The 16,447-nt window shown below is 47.1% G+C and overlaps 1 protein-coding gene across 1 annotated transcript in view; it reads right to left on the reverse strand.

Annotated features, from left to right (window-relative positions):
- LOC121441068 (BCL-6 corepressor-like protein 1) overlaps positions 1–14,491 on the reverse strand; it is a 66,486-nt gene extending 51,995 nt beyond the window's left edge. Inside the window, exon 1 of the mRNA XM_041642203.1 lies at positions 14,386–14,491. The gene's annotated coding sequence lies outside the window, so the exon portion shown is untranslated. The remainder of the gene's footprint in view (positions 1–14,385) is intronic.
- Between the last annotated feature and the right edge of the window lie 1,956 nt (positions 14,492–16,447).

Raw genomic sequence — 16,447 nt, forward strand, 5'->3', positions numbered from 1 at the left:
GTTCTGTAGACCAGACTGGCCTCAAACTCTCAGAGATCCACCTGCCTTTGTCTCCCAAGTGCTGGTATTAAAGGCATGTGCCACCACCACCCAGTTTGAAGGTTATCTTTTAGCATTACTAACGTTAAGGTAACTTTAGAAACCCTTTTAACAAAGACCCCATCTGCTAAACTTAGCGGTGCATGTAATCCAAAGAAGACTGAGAGTTGAAGGCCAGCTTGGGCTACCTAGGAAGAACTTGTCTCAAAAAATGAGTCCATGCCCTGAGTATTCTTGATAATGAAGTCATTTGTTACAATATATTAGAATATCCCTAGATTAAAAATCAATGGTTTAGCCAGGTAGTGGTGGAGCACACCTTTAATCCCAGCACCAAGGAAGCAGAAGCAGGTGGATCTGAGTTCAAGGCCAGCCTGGTCTATAGAGTGAGTTCCAGGAGAGCCAGAGATACACAGAGAAACTGTCTCTAAAGAAAAGAAAGAAAAAAAGAAATAATGATTCTGCCTGCTGGCTAATTCACCAGGTATTTCATCTTCTTCTCAAGGAACTATGAGAGGAATCAGACAATGGAAGGACTTACTCTTGCTAGAAGATGAATTCAACACCATGTATAAGCTTTAATAGCTACCTAAGTATCTGAAGGCAGCAGGTATGTCAGTGACCGCAGGATTTTCACTCAGAATTATTTGTTTTTTCAAAAATTATTTGCAGGTCTAGGACAGAAGTCAAAGTGGGATTCCCAGTGCTTGGAAACAGAGCAACATACCAAATATCACTGAGATAAAGAGTTTTTAGACTCAACAAAAACATAAAAGGAAAGATAGAAGCAAAAACAAAACAAAAGCTAAAAACAAACATGTTCGTTCATGATGTAGCGTAAGACAACCTAGAGGGCAAAACTGACACCCGAAGCCTCCACTTGGAGGATATCTTTCTGTTTTTTTTTTTGGTTTTTCGAGACAGGGTTTCTCTGTGGTTTTGGAGCCTGTCCTGGAACTATCTCTTGTAGACCAGGCTGGTCTCGAACTCACAGAGATCCGCCTGCCTCTGCCTCCCGAGTGCTGGGATTAAAGGCGTGCGCCACCACCGCCCGGCAGAGGATATCTTTCTTAAAATTTAAAGGTGTTGGATCATTGGAGCTGGAGTCAGACCACCTGATTTGGGTGCTGGCAATCAAATTTGGTTTTCTGTAAGAGTAGTACACATTCATGACCACTGAATCACCCAGCCCTCTAGCCGTCATGAAATCTTGAAGACTGAACACCCTCTTAAATCTTGGCCCCGTAACTTTCCTCATGATCTTATCAGAGCAGCACTCCTGACCATCTGAAGTCCACTGCTGCTAATTAACAGTAGTTGTTCTGCTCAAGGGGTAGAAAACAACAGACACACAGGCAGGATACTGAACTAAGTGGCCTACATAAGAAGGCAAGATTCATGTGGCAAGAGAGAAAGCCAATGGTAGCATCAAATGCTGCACTAAAAGAACAGGGTTCTGCCAGAAAGGAGGATCAGGACCAAACAGTCAATGCAAACCAGTGTTTCCCAAGCCAAGATCACTGAGAAGATGGTTCCAAACAGTATCTTAGGTCTGAGCTCCAAACATTCTGATTCAGTAAGCCTAGGATTTTGACTTGTTATAGCCCTGTCTAATCAAGTTAGTGATCATTCACTATAAAGCACACAGGAAGTGAAAAGGAAAAACTTACCCACATTGCTATTCTCATTCTCTCCTCCTACTTCTCTCTCTCTCTCTTTGCCCCCCCCCCCCCCCGCAAATAAGAACCTTATATAGAAAGTGAGGTTCCAAAAAGGAACTTGGAATAAACCTGGAAGTCCCAAATAAATGACCCAGGAATCACAGAAACAAGGATATAAAATACCTCAAAGGACTGATTTTCCTAGGTGTCACAACCATGTAATTGGTAAGAACAGCTGCATGACCCACAACTCAAATGCTGGTCACTGCCCAGAAAGCAATGAGTGCGACCAATGTAAACTAGCCTCACTTTGGGCAAAGCAACTCAAAAGTCTTATCTAACTCGTGATAAGGACAAAGAACACGTTCCACATGCCTACATAAGAAGGCAAGTGTGTCTGAAAAAAAAATAGAAACTTTGCCACCTAGAAGGCCTATGTAGATAGAAGCAAATAGACTGACTAAAATCCTACGAAATGTATCTAGGGTATCATAGGGTGCATAAAGTGTGTAGTCAGTCATAAGGACCACACTAGAATAGGGAAACCAAGATGAGAACGGACTAATGGGAGAGAAATAACTTTAAAATGGTGAAAATAGCAGCTAAGCTGAAAATGAATAGGTAGTAGAAGGGATGCCATGATGTAAAGTTCTGAAGGGGAAAAATAAGCAGTCCCAAAAGAAAATGCGCTAGAAGGTAAGAGCAGGTGTAGAAGGCATAAAAGAGAAGCCCATGACATATAGCAATCAAACGGGAAAAGTGAAATAGCGGAACCTGAACTATTTCACCATCATGGGCCAAACTGAAATACTGTGGGGAAGCACTGTAGCTTTTCAGAAGAGGTTAGAGAGAATGCATTATCAAAACAGGGAAGAAAAGGTATATATAGCAAGTTCTAGACCAAGCCATGGTTGGGAGCACCATGGGCAGCTCTAATATGCAAAGAGTTTACAAAAGGGCACAATTTTGTTTCGAAATGAAACAAGTAAATTTTACAACAATTAAAAGCAAAAGCACGGTCGTCGCTGCATTTGAGGAAGAGAAGGACACGGAGGGAGGTAACAGAGCAAGAATATGACAAATATTTTACACTAGAGTAGATGATTTGTGTTGGGTTTGTGTTTGTTTATCGATTTGGAGCAGTCATCTCAGTAACTAGACGACCAAGGGCTTACAATTTTCTACAGCGCTCCTAAGAGTACTAACATGGAATTCTAAGAGCATTCTATACACCCTTTCCATACCTTCACTAGTATAGGTGCTAAATCCCATGCTTTTAGGGGTGACTGGATATTTAGGAACATCCAAATCCATTCAGGACCATAAGTGTGGAGGTATAAACCTAGAAGTTAGGAAGGTTAGGCAGGAAAATCTCTAGTTTCAAGCTAGCCTGGGCTACATAGCTACTTCAGAGACAGCCTGTTACACATAGTAAGATTCAGTCTCAAAAAAATGGAAAAAGAAAAAGAATGCAATCATATAGCAACATTATTAAATGGATGCAGTACAGGACTCACAGCCTAAACAGTGGCAGAAACCTTAGAGAACAGTTCCCTCCCCCATTTCTCAGCCATCACATGACCATCCTACTATGGCCACTTCTAACTACATCTGCCAAATAACGAAGAACTGAGCATAACACAGAAGCACTTATAAGGACAAGAGGATGAGTGAGCCGAAACAAAAGTTTTCATGGTTTCCTTACATTTTCATACCATGAGATTGTTTTAGCTTGTCTACACTCGGCCTTGATTTTCTCCCCTATTATTCACAGCATTCATTTTCATTTTCTGCTATAAAGAAACTGGTTTATTCTACCTAAGGAAAATATATCAATGTATTCAAAGCTATATACTACACTCAGGCTCTAGCTATAAGATTTTGTACAACTGGGGCTAGAAGATGGCTTAGCAGTCAAGAATACTTCCTGCTCTTCCAGCGGACTGGAGTCCCTTTCTGAGTACCCATGTCAAGCAGTTCGCAACTGCCTGATACCTGCATCTCAAGGGAGTCCAATGCCCTCTTCTGTCCTCTGTAGGCACTGCATTCATGTACTTGCACGCACGTACGCGCATGCGCACACACACAGAGAAAATAAACCTTAAAAAGATTTTGTACAACTTTTACATGTCACAGACAGCTAGAAAACTTAAGTGAACATTGTGAAATTAGTCATTTTAAAACACAAAGCCACTTCACCAAAACATCTACGCAAATAGGGACATTTTGAGAGACTTCTAATTTTTGTTAATCCAAAACTAAGAGCTGGTTTTCCTCCATCTTGATCTTCAACAGGACCCTGAGAACATTTACTGTACCTTTCACACTCCCAATATGAAGATCTGAATCACATTTGCGATGCTTCTATGTCCTTCCTTTCACAGACTATGACAGTAGCCCTCTGATGTCTCCATTTTAGTATATTGTATTTATGATATAGACTTTTTCATGGAAAAAGTTTTGCTTTTGTAAAACTCTCCTAGATCATGCACATACACACATATTTGGAGAGACCATTATCAAGTTTTTTTTTTCAGTTCTCTTACCAGAGATGAGAATCTGCTGTGACTACATATAGATCATGTATATAACTCATCTGAATCTATGTTTCATTTTTACCCCTTTTATCATACAGTATTTACTCAAAGAATTCCAAATTTCATAATGACTCACTCTACTACCCATCCATAGGTTTACTGGCCCTATCCCATTAGGGTCTAGCATGATATAAGGCACATGACGTGGGCTCAATAAATAGCTTGCTAAACTACTGGAGAAAACTGAACCTTTTCTGTATTTTTTATTATTATTATGTATATGACATTCTGCCTCCATGTATGCCCGTACACCAGAAGAGGGCGCCAGATATTACAGATAGTTGTGAGCCACCATGTGGTTGCTGGAAATTGAACTCAGGACCTCTGGAAGAGCAGCCAGTGCTCTTAACCTCTGAGCCATCTCTCCAGCCCCACCTTTTCTGTATCTTATAGAGATCAGGCACTCCAGAGAGAAAATATTAGTTAAGTTTGGCATAATGGTACATGCCTATAGTCAACGATAGTCAGGAGACTGAGGCAGGAAGATCACTTGAACCCACAAGTGCAAGACTAGCCTAGACAATACAATGAAACCTCGTTTCAAAAATAAGACAAAACAGGGCCACTGAGATGGCTCAATGGATTAAAGCACTTGCCACCAAGCCTTATGACCCGAATTTAATCTCTGGGACCCACATGGTAGGAGAGAGCCATCTACTACAAGCTGTCCATATACACACACAATAAACAAAACAAAACAGCACTAGATGGAAGTATTCCTTTTACTGCCTTGCTTTCACATCAACTTTCTTCCTGCTATATCTCTATAATAAAGACAATCACAGAACTAAAATAAAATTGTACCAAGCAAAATAATAAAATCAACTTCCAACTATCCCAGTGTGATAGATCCACAGCTAGTTTTTAAACCCAGGTGACTTACAGAATACCAGTAGCTGTGTGTTCAGGGAACAACCATAATATTTGCCTAAACAGAATGAAAATAGGCAGGTAAATTTCAGGGGGTAGGAGAATAGGTAGAGAATAACAATGTGTTTTCTAAGCCAAACAGAAATTGCTAATTTGTCAGCCAATCTGCTGTTTTCAATTGGCCTGTCATCGGCCTCTCCCTATATTGGCATAGCTAACAGAGACCCAATTGTTGACACCAAAGTCAATTCCAGCTGCAGAGAGGAGATCTACTTTGAAGGTAACTGTTTTTCCTTTGCCCAGAAGTTTGTTTTGGGGAACTCAGTGCTTTCTTCAGCATTATTCTCTCCCATTCGATCATTGATGAGCATCTTTATCATAGAAGCACATTAGCTTCAGATTCTATCAGCTTTCATAGAATTGCCAGAGACAGCTAGAAAGTCTAACCAGCCATAATTTAACACAATAACCATTTGCCGAAGGCAGTATTTTGGGCTAGAGACACGGCTAAGTAGTTAAGAGTATGCATTGTTCTCGCAGAGGATCGTAGCTAAGTTCCCAGTACCATCATCTCGTAGCTTCATGGAATTTGATACCTCTGGCCTCCATGGGCAGCTGAATTTATATACACATACCCAAACACAACACACACACACAAAACACTTGCACATACAATTAAAAATAAAATAAAGAGGACTAGAGAGATGATTCATTTCCTAAGAGCACTAGATGCTCTTCTAAAGGACCCAGGTTTGATACCCAGCACCTACATGGCAGCTCACAACAGTCTTTACCTCCAATTCCAGGACATCAGGCATGCAGGCAGTGCACAGACATATATGCAGGCAAAACACACATATACACAAAATAAAATTTCAAAATAAATAAAAGGTGAGAAGAGATGATTCAGCTGTTAAGAAGATTTTCTGCTCTTGCAGAGGACCTGGGTTCAGTTTCAAGCACCCACATGATCCCTCACAACCATCTATACGTCCAATTCCAAAAATTCTGATGTTCTCTTCTGATACCATAAGCACCTGGCATGCATATGGTGCATACACATACATTTAGGCAAGTACTCATACACATAAAATAAAAACAAATAAATCTCTAAAAAATAAATACTTAAAGTGGTTATTTGATAATATATATATATATATATGAATAAATAAAAAGTGACATCATATACACATACATTCACCACACATGCATATGTGTTTAAGGTCCAAAGGTCAATGCCAAGTGTCATCTTCAATTGCTCTCTACCCTATTTTTTTTGAGAAATTCTTTCACTGAACCTAGAAGTCAGTGGTAGACCCAGAGATCTGATTGTTTCTCCGTCTCCAGCCTCAGGGTTACAGGCACATCACAATTCCCAGATTTTACATGGTCCCTAAAAATTGAATTCAGGATCTCATACTTGAGCAGCAAGCACTTTACCAATTGGACCATCTCCCAAGGCCTTTTTTTTTTTTAAAAAAAAGGTTACCTGCAACCTTAAAGTTTCAACTGGATATACAGTCTTCAGTTCCTCTCCTGAAATAGTAAGTAGTGTCATGGCACAGCTGTTAAAGAAACTACCACATCCACCTCAGAGGTAGATGCAGCAATGAGTTAAGGTATTACTTCCTACCATGTAGTAAATGCTGAATGAATACTAATTGAAAGGGATTGCAGAGAAAAAGGACAAAGGGCTAAGAAAAGAGGATGGGAGGTAGTAGAATGAATTTTTGTTCTCAATCTGCCACTGTATATGTAAGTAATCATAAGACACAGTAAGAAATTTAGGTACAAAAATAGATCCCATGTGTTAAGTACATTAACAGTTACTACATACATTTTATCTTACATAATTCTAACCATCCTATGATATTAGTATCATCTCCATTGTCTAGATGAGAACTCCGAGGCTCAAAAAAGTTAGTGACTTGCTTCCTGCCATAAAGCAGTAAATTAATTAGGATGCAAGCTCACCTGGGCATGGTAGACCCAAGTTCCACTGAGCAAAGACTCTTCATGATAAAATATATTCAACCATCCCATAGATCCGAGTATTCAGTACATCTTCTCCCTGGGATCATATTTATATATTACACATTTCACAGAACTCGAAAAAATAAAAATCTTATTATCCTCATACCCCTTCACTGAGAAAATTCTACTGTACCCTTAAATGAAACCAACACTATGAAGTAGGCAGGTTTTGTTTCTTAGCAGTAAAGAAGCCTCAAACACAAAGCTACAGCTCCATAGAATTCAGTCCTTCCCAAGTCAAATTCTTTAACTGCAAATGAAGTTACACTTTGCCTTACTTAACTCTTAAAATTACTGCATTTTAGACAGAGACAGAGACCCAAATTGGAACACCAGACTGAAATCCCAAGGTCCAAATCAGGAGCAGAAGGAGAGAGAGCACGAGCAAGGAACTCAGGACCGCGAGGGGTGCACCCACACACTGAGACAATGGGGATGTTCTATCGGGAACTCACCAAGGCCAGCTGGACTGAGTCTGAAAAAGCATGGGATAAAACCGGACTCGCTGAACATAGCGGACAATGAGGATTGCTGAGAAGTCAAGATCAATGACACTGGGTTTTGATCCTACTGCACGTATGGGCTTTGTAGGAGCCTAGGCAGTTTGGATGCTCACCTTACTAGACCTGGAAGGAGGTGGTAGGTCCTTGGACTTCCCACAAGGCAAGGAACCCGGGCTGCTCTTTGAGCTGACAAGGGAGGGGGACTTGATTGGGGGAGGGGGAGGGATATGGGAGGCGGTAGAGGGGAGGAAGCAGAAATCTTTAATAAATAAATAAATTTTAAAAAATTATTGCATTTTACAAACAACAAGCTGCACCTTTAAATTCATCACAATTGGGGCTGGAGACATGGCTCAGAGGTTAAGAACACTGACTGCTCTTCCGGAGGTCCTGAGTTGAATTCCCAGGAACCACATGGTGGCTCACAACCATCTGTAATGAGATCTGGTGCCCTCTTCTGGCCTGCAGGCATACATAGAGGCTGAATACTGTGTACGTAATAAATAAATCTTTTTTAAAAAATCATCACAATTTATCTATCCAGGAAAAATACAACCTTACTTCTGGCCTATAGTTTACTTTAAAAAAAAAAAAAAAAAGAAGGCTGGGCATAATAGTGTTCACCTTTAATCCTAGCACTTGGGAGGTAGGGGCACAGGCAGGCAGATCTCTGTGAGTTCAAGGACAGACTGGTCTACATAAACCCTGTCACACACACACACACACACACACACACACACACACACACACACACACACACACACACAAAATATCAACAAACAAAAAGCCCCAAAAAACAAGAAAAGTCTAAAGTATTCTTCCCTTAAAGTCCTTTCCTCCCCTCCACCCCCCACACACACACAACACAGTTTTTTCTTCACTGTTCCTTAAATGATCTGTTTTTACATGTTTTATGAGGAAAGAGTTGCTACCACTTTACAAAAAAAAGAAAGAAAGAAAGAAAGAAAGAAAGAAAGAAAGAAAGAAAGAAAGAAAGAAAGAAAAACTGCAAGAGCTTATTGGGATTAAGTTTTCATCTTGACCAGAACACAACTTTCGTTCACTAAAAAACATTTTCAACATAAAAGACCGTTTTAAAGTTATGAATAGCAGAAAAGGATATGATTTAGAAAGAGGATGATTTCCTACATTTTACAGACTGGCATGAATAATGCCTAGCTCATGTAAGAGATCATATAAAATACTGCCCTGGAATCCCCTAGTGACAGAAAGGTAGATTACTTATTTCCTCCCTCCTTAACTGTTATGACACTAAACACTGAAGCAGACACAGACTCCAACTGATTTCCAATGCTGACATTAAGAAATTTCCTTTCTTAGCAGGGCGGTGGTGGCGCACGCCTTTAATTCCAGCATTTGGGAGGCAGAGGCAGGCGGATCTCTGTGAGTTCAAGACCAGCCTGGTCTACAAGAGCTAGTTCCAGGACAGGCTCCAAAACCACAGAGAAACCCTGTCTCGAAAAACCAAAAAAGAAAAAAAAAAGAAAAAAAAAGAAATTTCCTTTCTTTAAAAACAAAACCCTCAGGTCTAAGTGCTCCCCTTTCCTCCACATACTCTGTCAGTGTTTTCTCCCCCTTTTCAGTTTACTTAAGCAACAATGTTCACTTTGCATAGTCTCTCAGTTCCCCTCTAGTGCTCATTTTCTCACCCAAACTCAATGTGGAATTCCTGCCATGGTTTCTCAGAGGCTAGCTGGCCTGGGAAAAAGCTCTATGCACCTAATAGCCAAACCAATCAGTCCCAGACAGCTCCACCTAGAATTCATAAACCAGTGTAAGTGTGGTCCAGTCAAACCCTGATTAGAGTCTCTTCTTGGTGCCCTGAACTCCACCCTCCAATTCTGACCCAAGACTCACAGGTCCCTCTTCTTTATCCTGTTTCACTCTGGAATTTCTATCACTCACCTCCTTCTATCTAGGATTTCCCCCACTTACAGACTGGGAAAATTGGTGTATTCCCACTTTCTCCTATTCTCCATTCTACTTGACACCAAAACTCCCTTTCCCCATACAGAATCCTTATATTTATCAGGATCTCCGAAAAAAATGTTTCAGCGTAATCTCAACCCCATTTCCTGGATTCTTCCACAGCAGTGGCTATGACAAGTGAGTTTTTACACTCCTCAACATGAGTTCCATACAGCATCTAAATGCTTCTCTCCTACAGCTCTTTATTACTCTCCTTTTCTTTCACAGTGTGGATTTTTTTCTATTTCAACACTGAGGCTTGCACGCAGGCCATCACACATGCTAGGCAGGCACTCTATATGCCCAGCCCGTATTGTACATTTTACAGTTTTAGCATGTATACTACCTTTATTTCTTTTTGGGAAAATCTATTTCTCTCTAAATGCCAGTTTCTCCCTAGCCCTATTTTTATCTTCTTTCTTGCTCCAGCAATTCTAGCACTAAAGTGTAAAGAGCCTTAAGGGTTCTTCAAACTTTCTTTGGAAAATATTACCCTAGAGATTTCAAGGTACTGCTTTCTCCTTAGTTAGACCTGACATGGGAACAGTAACGGGCACCTTCCTTTCCCCTTTCACTGCCCTACCGACCCTCTTTCTGACTTCTTTGGTCTTCCTTCTTTCTAGTGGGAAAACTTTTTCTCCTATGATTCTGTTTCTCTCAGCAAAACTCTTCCCTAAAGCTTACAGTGCAGATTAATCATGTCATAAGATCCCCTGCCACCTTTACCAAGCATTTACTTGCCTGTGTAGACTGCATCATGAATAAGGCACACATACACACCCCCTGAGACATCTCCTTTGCTTACCTCAAAGAATCTCTAAGCCAGTGAGAAAGAAAAGGATCTCCTCTCCCTGGACCTCCTCCACCTACCCTGGCAAATCAAAGAAATAGCCAGATCCTTAAGAGTGCCCTTGGTTGCCGGGCGGTGGTGGCGCACGCCTTTAATCCCAGCACTTGGGAGGCAGAGGCAGGCGGATCTCTGCGAGTTCGAGGCCGGCCTGGTCTACAAGAGCTAGTTCCAGGACAGGAACCAAAAGCTATGGAGAAACTGTCTCGAAAATCCAAAAAAAAAGTGCCCTTGGTGCCGCCCCCATTTCTTCTAGAACTTCCCTCTACTTTGAACAGTACAGACTTCAACAGCAAAGCTGGCTAGGACTCACTTAACTTTCGTCTGCCCTAGCCCAACAATTAACCATACCTTCCTTATTGCTCTCTTTCAGAGAACTAGTTTATTTAATCCGGACTTCTGCATCCTTTCCCTTTCCTCTATCAAGTGGGTATCTAGTTCTCTTCATCTCAGAGTCAGAACAAAAAGAAACTTACATACACTTCCTGCAAATCTGGTAAGAGAATCAGACCTTCCCCCGCTCCCAGATAGGGTTTCTCTGTAGCCTTGGCCATCCTGGAACTTGCTTTATAGACCAGGCTGGCCTTGAACTCAGATATTTGCCTGCCTCTGTCTCCTGAGTGCTGGGGGTAAAGGTGTTCGCCACCACCACCACTCAGCAAGAGCCAGACTTTTAAAAGTCAGTTTTAGAGTGGCTTTCCCCTGATTAGCCCAACCCCCATGTGGTTACATCATAACTCCTCCCCCTGCCCCCCCACCCCTCTCTCTTTTCATCAATGCCTGTGCTTAAGTGTATGTGAAAATCCCTTTTAAACAAAGTCAGTGTCAGCAAGCCTCTGTGCTAAGACCTGTGGCTCTCATCTCCCAGATAAACCTCAAGACAGTTTCCTCAGGTGCAAAAATTACCTGCTATCAATATCCTCATAAACTACTCAACATGGCCATGTCAGTCCTCAAGTATATCATGGAACTTCAGACTCTTTTAAATTGACTCACTAAGTCCTTATTGCTCCCTCAATCTTTCTTGCTACCTTCGCTACCCTCTCAAAATCTTACAGGTTCCTCCTCAACCATTCACTTCCTTTTGGAGCCTCTGGGTGACTCTTGGAATGGGATTATCTCATTTAATCCCCAGTGGAATCTTGTAAATTTCTTTCCTGCAGACTGTCATCTTCAATACCACATGGTGACATCAAGTTCAATTTGAATACCCTAAAACTCTGCCCAAACATCCTTGGCTATGCCACCTACAGTGACCCAGTAAGAAAGGGCCCTCAATTCCAACACTCAAGGGCAGGACAAACTAAAGAGAATAGCACAAGATGGCCACTAAAAAAGATAACTCCCATCCTTGGAATTTTATTATGAACCTAATCAACTCCCAACTCCAAACTCATGCCCCATTCCTTTTCCCACGAAGTGTTTCTGCAGTGTGATTCTGAGAAATAGCCTTCTAAGTTGAAAGAAGCATGGGACTAACCCTTGAAGCCTTCAAGTGTACCCCCAGAAGTCTGATCATATTTGCAACTGTACTTTACCCCTGTGTCATGGGGACGACCTCCAAATCGCCTTGAAAGTATTCATCTGTGGCTTGCTTTACAGGCCCCCTTCCCACACTCATGCAAAAAACCCCAAAACGCTGGGCTAGAAGAATGCTCGCCAAGTGAAGGCTGTCCTTACTGCCTACTCTAGAAAAACGGCAAGAATGAGAAAGTATCACCACGTCGACAGTTTGATCAGGCAACCTTGAAAATTTCAAAACAATGCAACAAAAACAGTGCTTCTAATACAGCGAGGAAGAGGGGAGGCTCAGTGGAACAGAAGGGCACCCCCACCGGCCTGTGGTGTTGGGCCTCCTGGGTTTGCAGCGTGCTTGCCTCCCGCCTTTCCCCGCGACCGCATCTTTCGGTACAACAATCTCCTGCACCTCCATAACACGAAAACCCCAGCCTTGGTGCGGCCGGCTCCTCCCAGCCTTGCCCGGACGTCCCTCTGGCCCAGCCTTCCTCTCCGCGGGACCCCGGCGAGAAGGGCCCCCTCCACCGTCCAGTTCACCTCTCTATCCCTTTCCTGGCCTCCGGGCGCCCCTGCAGGGCTCCGTCCCGAAACCGAACCTCTGGGAGCCAAGCCCACGAGGCCCGTCGCGGGACCCACCCCCCCCTTCCTTCTCCCAGCACCTCGTCCTCCACGCACCGGGCCCCCGGGGCTCCTCGTCGTCTCCGTCCTGGCTCGTACCGCCCCCCGTCGGGGACTCCACCCCCAGCCTGCCCCCGCCCGCGGAAAGGCCCCCTCCCCACCGCGCGCCGCCTGCGCCCTCTGCCCCGGCACGGGACTCTCTTTGGCCTCGGTTCCCCGCCCAGAAGCGGCGGCGGCGGCAACGGCGGTGGCGGCCCCAGCAGGGGCAGGAGCAGCGGCGGCGGCAGCGGCAGCAGCGCCGCCCCGGCCCCGCCCCGCCGCCCGCCGGAGCCCCACGCCCCGCCCGCCCGCCCCGCCGCCGGACTACTCCCCCCGCCCCGAAGACCACCACTAAGCCCCCCCATTCCCCGGCCACGGTCTGCACGAATCCAGCTCTGCTGGGCCTGCTGTCCGTTCCTCACGCCCCTTAGGAACCAGGGTGGGGGAACCTTGGGGTTCGTGGCCATCCCTCTCCCTCCTTCTCCAAGGGCCAGGGGATTGCCCCTGATCCCGAAATCCGGCCCCGTAACCGGAGCCTCCCTCCTTTCCAGCCCAGGGCTTTCCTCTCAGACCCCTTGCCTCCAGGCCTGGCGCGAAGCGGGTTGAGGGCTTGCAAGCCGGGTCTCCCACCAGGCTTGCCGGGGCCAGTATGAATTGCCCCCATCTCATCCTCCTTCAATTTGAGCACCCTCTCTGCCTCGCCTGGCCCGGTAGCCCCCGCCCCTAGAGCAAGGGCAGCGGAGCCTGGGCGCTCCGAAGTCATCCCCCGCCTTTTTTCCAGGGACTCGGATAATTGCCCCTGCCCCCATCACAGCACTCCCACTCCCGAACCCAGGCCCCGCCACCACCTAGGGGTACCCCCCTACCCTATGGTTCCTGCACCCCAGAACAGGGGAGAAAGCAACCCTGAGAGAGCACCCGTCGCACCTCCACCTCTAAGGTTGGAGGGCATTTTCTGCCGGTCTCTTCAAGACTTCATCACGGACACCCCCCCCCCCAAAAAAAAAATAACAAGCCCTTTCTCGCCCTGCCCTGTTGGCCAGGTTCCCTTCGGATCGTCGGATCCTTGGATCAGGGTTTGGGGCCAGGTAGTACCAAGACCGTAGCCTCCACCTCTCTTTCGGTGGAGTGGGGTAATTCCTATGGTTCCCCCCTCCAGTATCTACCGACCCCCGTTTCCATGGAGACCCCCGCCCAGCCGAGAGGAAGACTCTCTTGGATCGTGGTGAACAAGTCTTACCTGGCTAAAAGAGAAGGAAATCGAGAAGGGGATAGGGCAGGGCAGGGATGGGGTAAGAAGGTGTTAAGTGGAGGGGAGCTGTCCCGAAGGGAGGGGCGAGGACAGAGAGAGCTCTAGGGAGCTCTACGTCCAGGGACACGGAGAGGACGGCGCCCCCGGGGGGCAAGCAGAGAGGTAGTGGAGAGAGGAACGGACAGGGTTGGGGAATGGCTTAGGATAGAAAGAAGCGGGTGGGGGAAATACGAAAAAGCCGGGGAGTCAAAAGGGGTGGAGGGGTTGGGGGAGAGAGAAAAAAGACGCACCTGTTCCCGGGTCGGCACCGCAGGGAGGCTCAGGCCGCCACCCGAGCTCCCTCTTACCCTCTTTGAACCACCACCCGCCTAACACTGCTGGGATCCGATGCCCCCCTCCACCCCTTATTGCCACCGACCTCCTTCTCCTCTCACGGCGGCGGCGGTCGGACTCTAGGAACTGAGAGGAAGAAGGGAGGGCTCAGCAAAGCCGAGGAGAGACAGAGCCACACACTGGCAGCGCCGCGGCCAGCGAAAGAGTGAGGGGGAGAGTGGTGTGTGTGTGTGTCTGTGTGTGTGTGTGTGTGTGTGTGTGTGTGTGTCTGTGTGTGTGTGTGAGCGAAGCCTGGTGGAGTGGGTGCCGGTCGCAGGGCTCGACGGGAAGTGGAGTCCGGCCTTGTTCGCGGGCGGCGCCAGCCAGCTCTGCAAGATACTACAACTCCCAAAATGCTGCCTACACGGGGGGGGGGATGGGGAGGAGGAGGAGAAGGGAGGGAGCAAGCATGAGAGGGAGGGACTAAAGCTGGGAGCGAGCGGCGGCGAAGGGGGCAGAGCCAAGCAGCCCCGGTGACACTGGGAGGGGAGGGGAGAGGAGGAGGAGGAGGGGATCGCTGAGAGAACCGAGCGGATTCCGGAGAGGGAGGCAGTGGTAGCTGTAGCAAGCTGGGCAAAAAGATAGACTCCCAAGAAAGGCGGAGGCACGCAATCCGCGGAGCTCCAAGAGCTCCACGCCCCCCACCCCGACGACCCTCAAGAGGGAGGTTGAGGAAGAGAGATGATCAGGGGGCTGAGGCCAGAGGGGTTGGCTGTCTGCCTTCCTTCCAACGTTCTCCACCTTATGCCCCGACCTGACTTTCTCGGGCCACTAGTGGCAGAACCAGTGTACAAATCACTCTTTGGACCATCCCCAGACCTCCCCTGCCCCGATACCACAGAGCACACGTATTCAGTCCCCTTTTCCCAGGAGCCTGAGGGAGGCTCCCCTTGCAAGCAGGGTGTGACTCTTCCATTCTTCCCGCACCACCCCCCCCCTCGTCGTCGCCACCCTCCATCTCCTTCCCCGGAACCCTCCCTGAAGCTGGGGCTCGCCTTTCTCTCCCCCACCAGGAAAGAATCCCTCTGGGGACGACAACGCACCCCTACTCTTATACTGGGCCCCAACCCACCAGCATCCCCCTTAGCGTTGCCCCCCTCACCGAAGTAATAGTGGGGGCGACCGGAGTTGAACTGGTGTCTACTTTTCCTCTGACACTAGCTGTCCTTCGCCACGCCGACCCTGCAGGAAGACAGAGAAGCACGTTAAAGCTCCCGTATCCCACCCTCCACGTTCCAGTCCCCACAGAAATGGTTCACAGCAAAGAGGTTGGCAGTGGAAGTGAGCTGAGAGTAAATTCCAGTCCTCAAACCCCTTTCTAGCCATGAAAACCCAGGGATCCGTCCTTTCCCTTAAAAGCCATCAAAGATCTTGGAAGGGAGGGTTAAATTATCTAAACCCCAATGTCCACACGACGCCAAGCGACGTTACCTCACACGAATACGATACAAACTACACTGTCCCCAAGGGAGGGAAAGTGCAACCCCCGACGCCTTCCACCCCTCAAACGCATACCCCTAGGAGCTTCAGATGGCCAAGGATGAGGAGGAGACGGAAGGGGTGCTCAAGGAGTGAAAGGATTGTGGTGGGGAGGGTCCGCGTCCCCCGAAGAGCAGAATCCAGATGCTAAGAGGTGGGTGGGGGGTGCGGCAGATTGCAGACGGCGTCTTGCCTCAGTTTTCCGGGAATCGCCAAGGACCACCGTCTAACACTGGGAGTTGCTTACCAGTCAGTCCCCTAACCCCATTTGTGCGCATAAGGCGGCCGGAGCTCAGCCGGGAAGCCCGGGCACAAACTCCGCGGAAGCTGGCCTTCGCCGCCGCTGCCGCGCTGCCTCGGGCCTCCCTCCCTCGGCTCTCGGCCCCGCAGATCTACCTTCGCCCCCGGCCGAGGCCAGACCCCGCTCGCAACTCCACGCCCCTACTCCACCCCCTGCTCTCCCTCCCCTCGCCCTCTCCTCGCCGGTCGGGCCCAGCCCCTAGCGCCGCCCCGCCCTAGCGCTCGGTCCAGAGCCCAGCAAGTGCCCCGAACTCGCCCCCCGCCCCCACGGCCAGGCCAGTCAGGCCAGGCCTGCTTTCCCCCCTCCCGCTGCGCCCCGCCCCCCGAAT

The sequence above is a fragment of the Microtus oregoni genome, unplaced genomic scaffold, assembly GCF_018167655.1.
Source record: "Microtus oregoni isolate MIOR12 unplaced genomic scaffold, Mior012 000073F_001, whole genome shotgun sequence".
Classification (NCBI taxonomy): Eukaryota; Metazoa; Chordata; class Mammalia; order Rodentia; family Cricetidae; genus Microtus; species Microtus oregoni.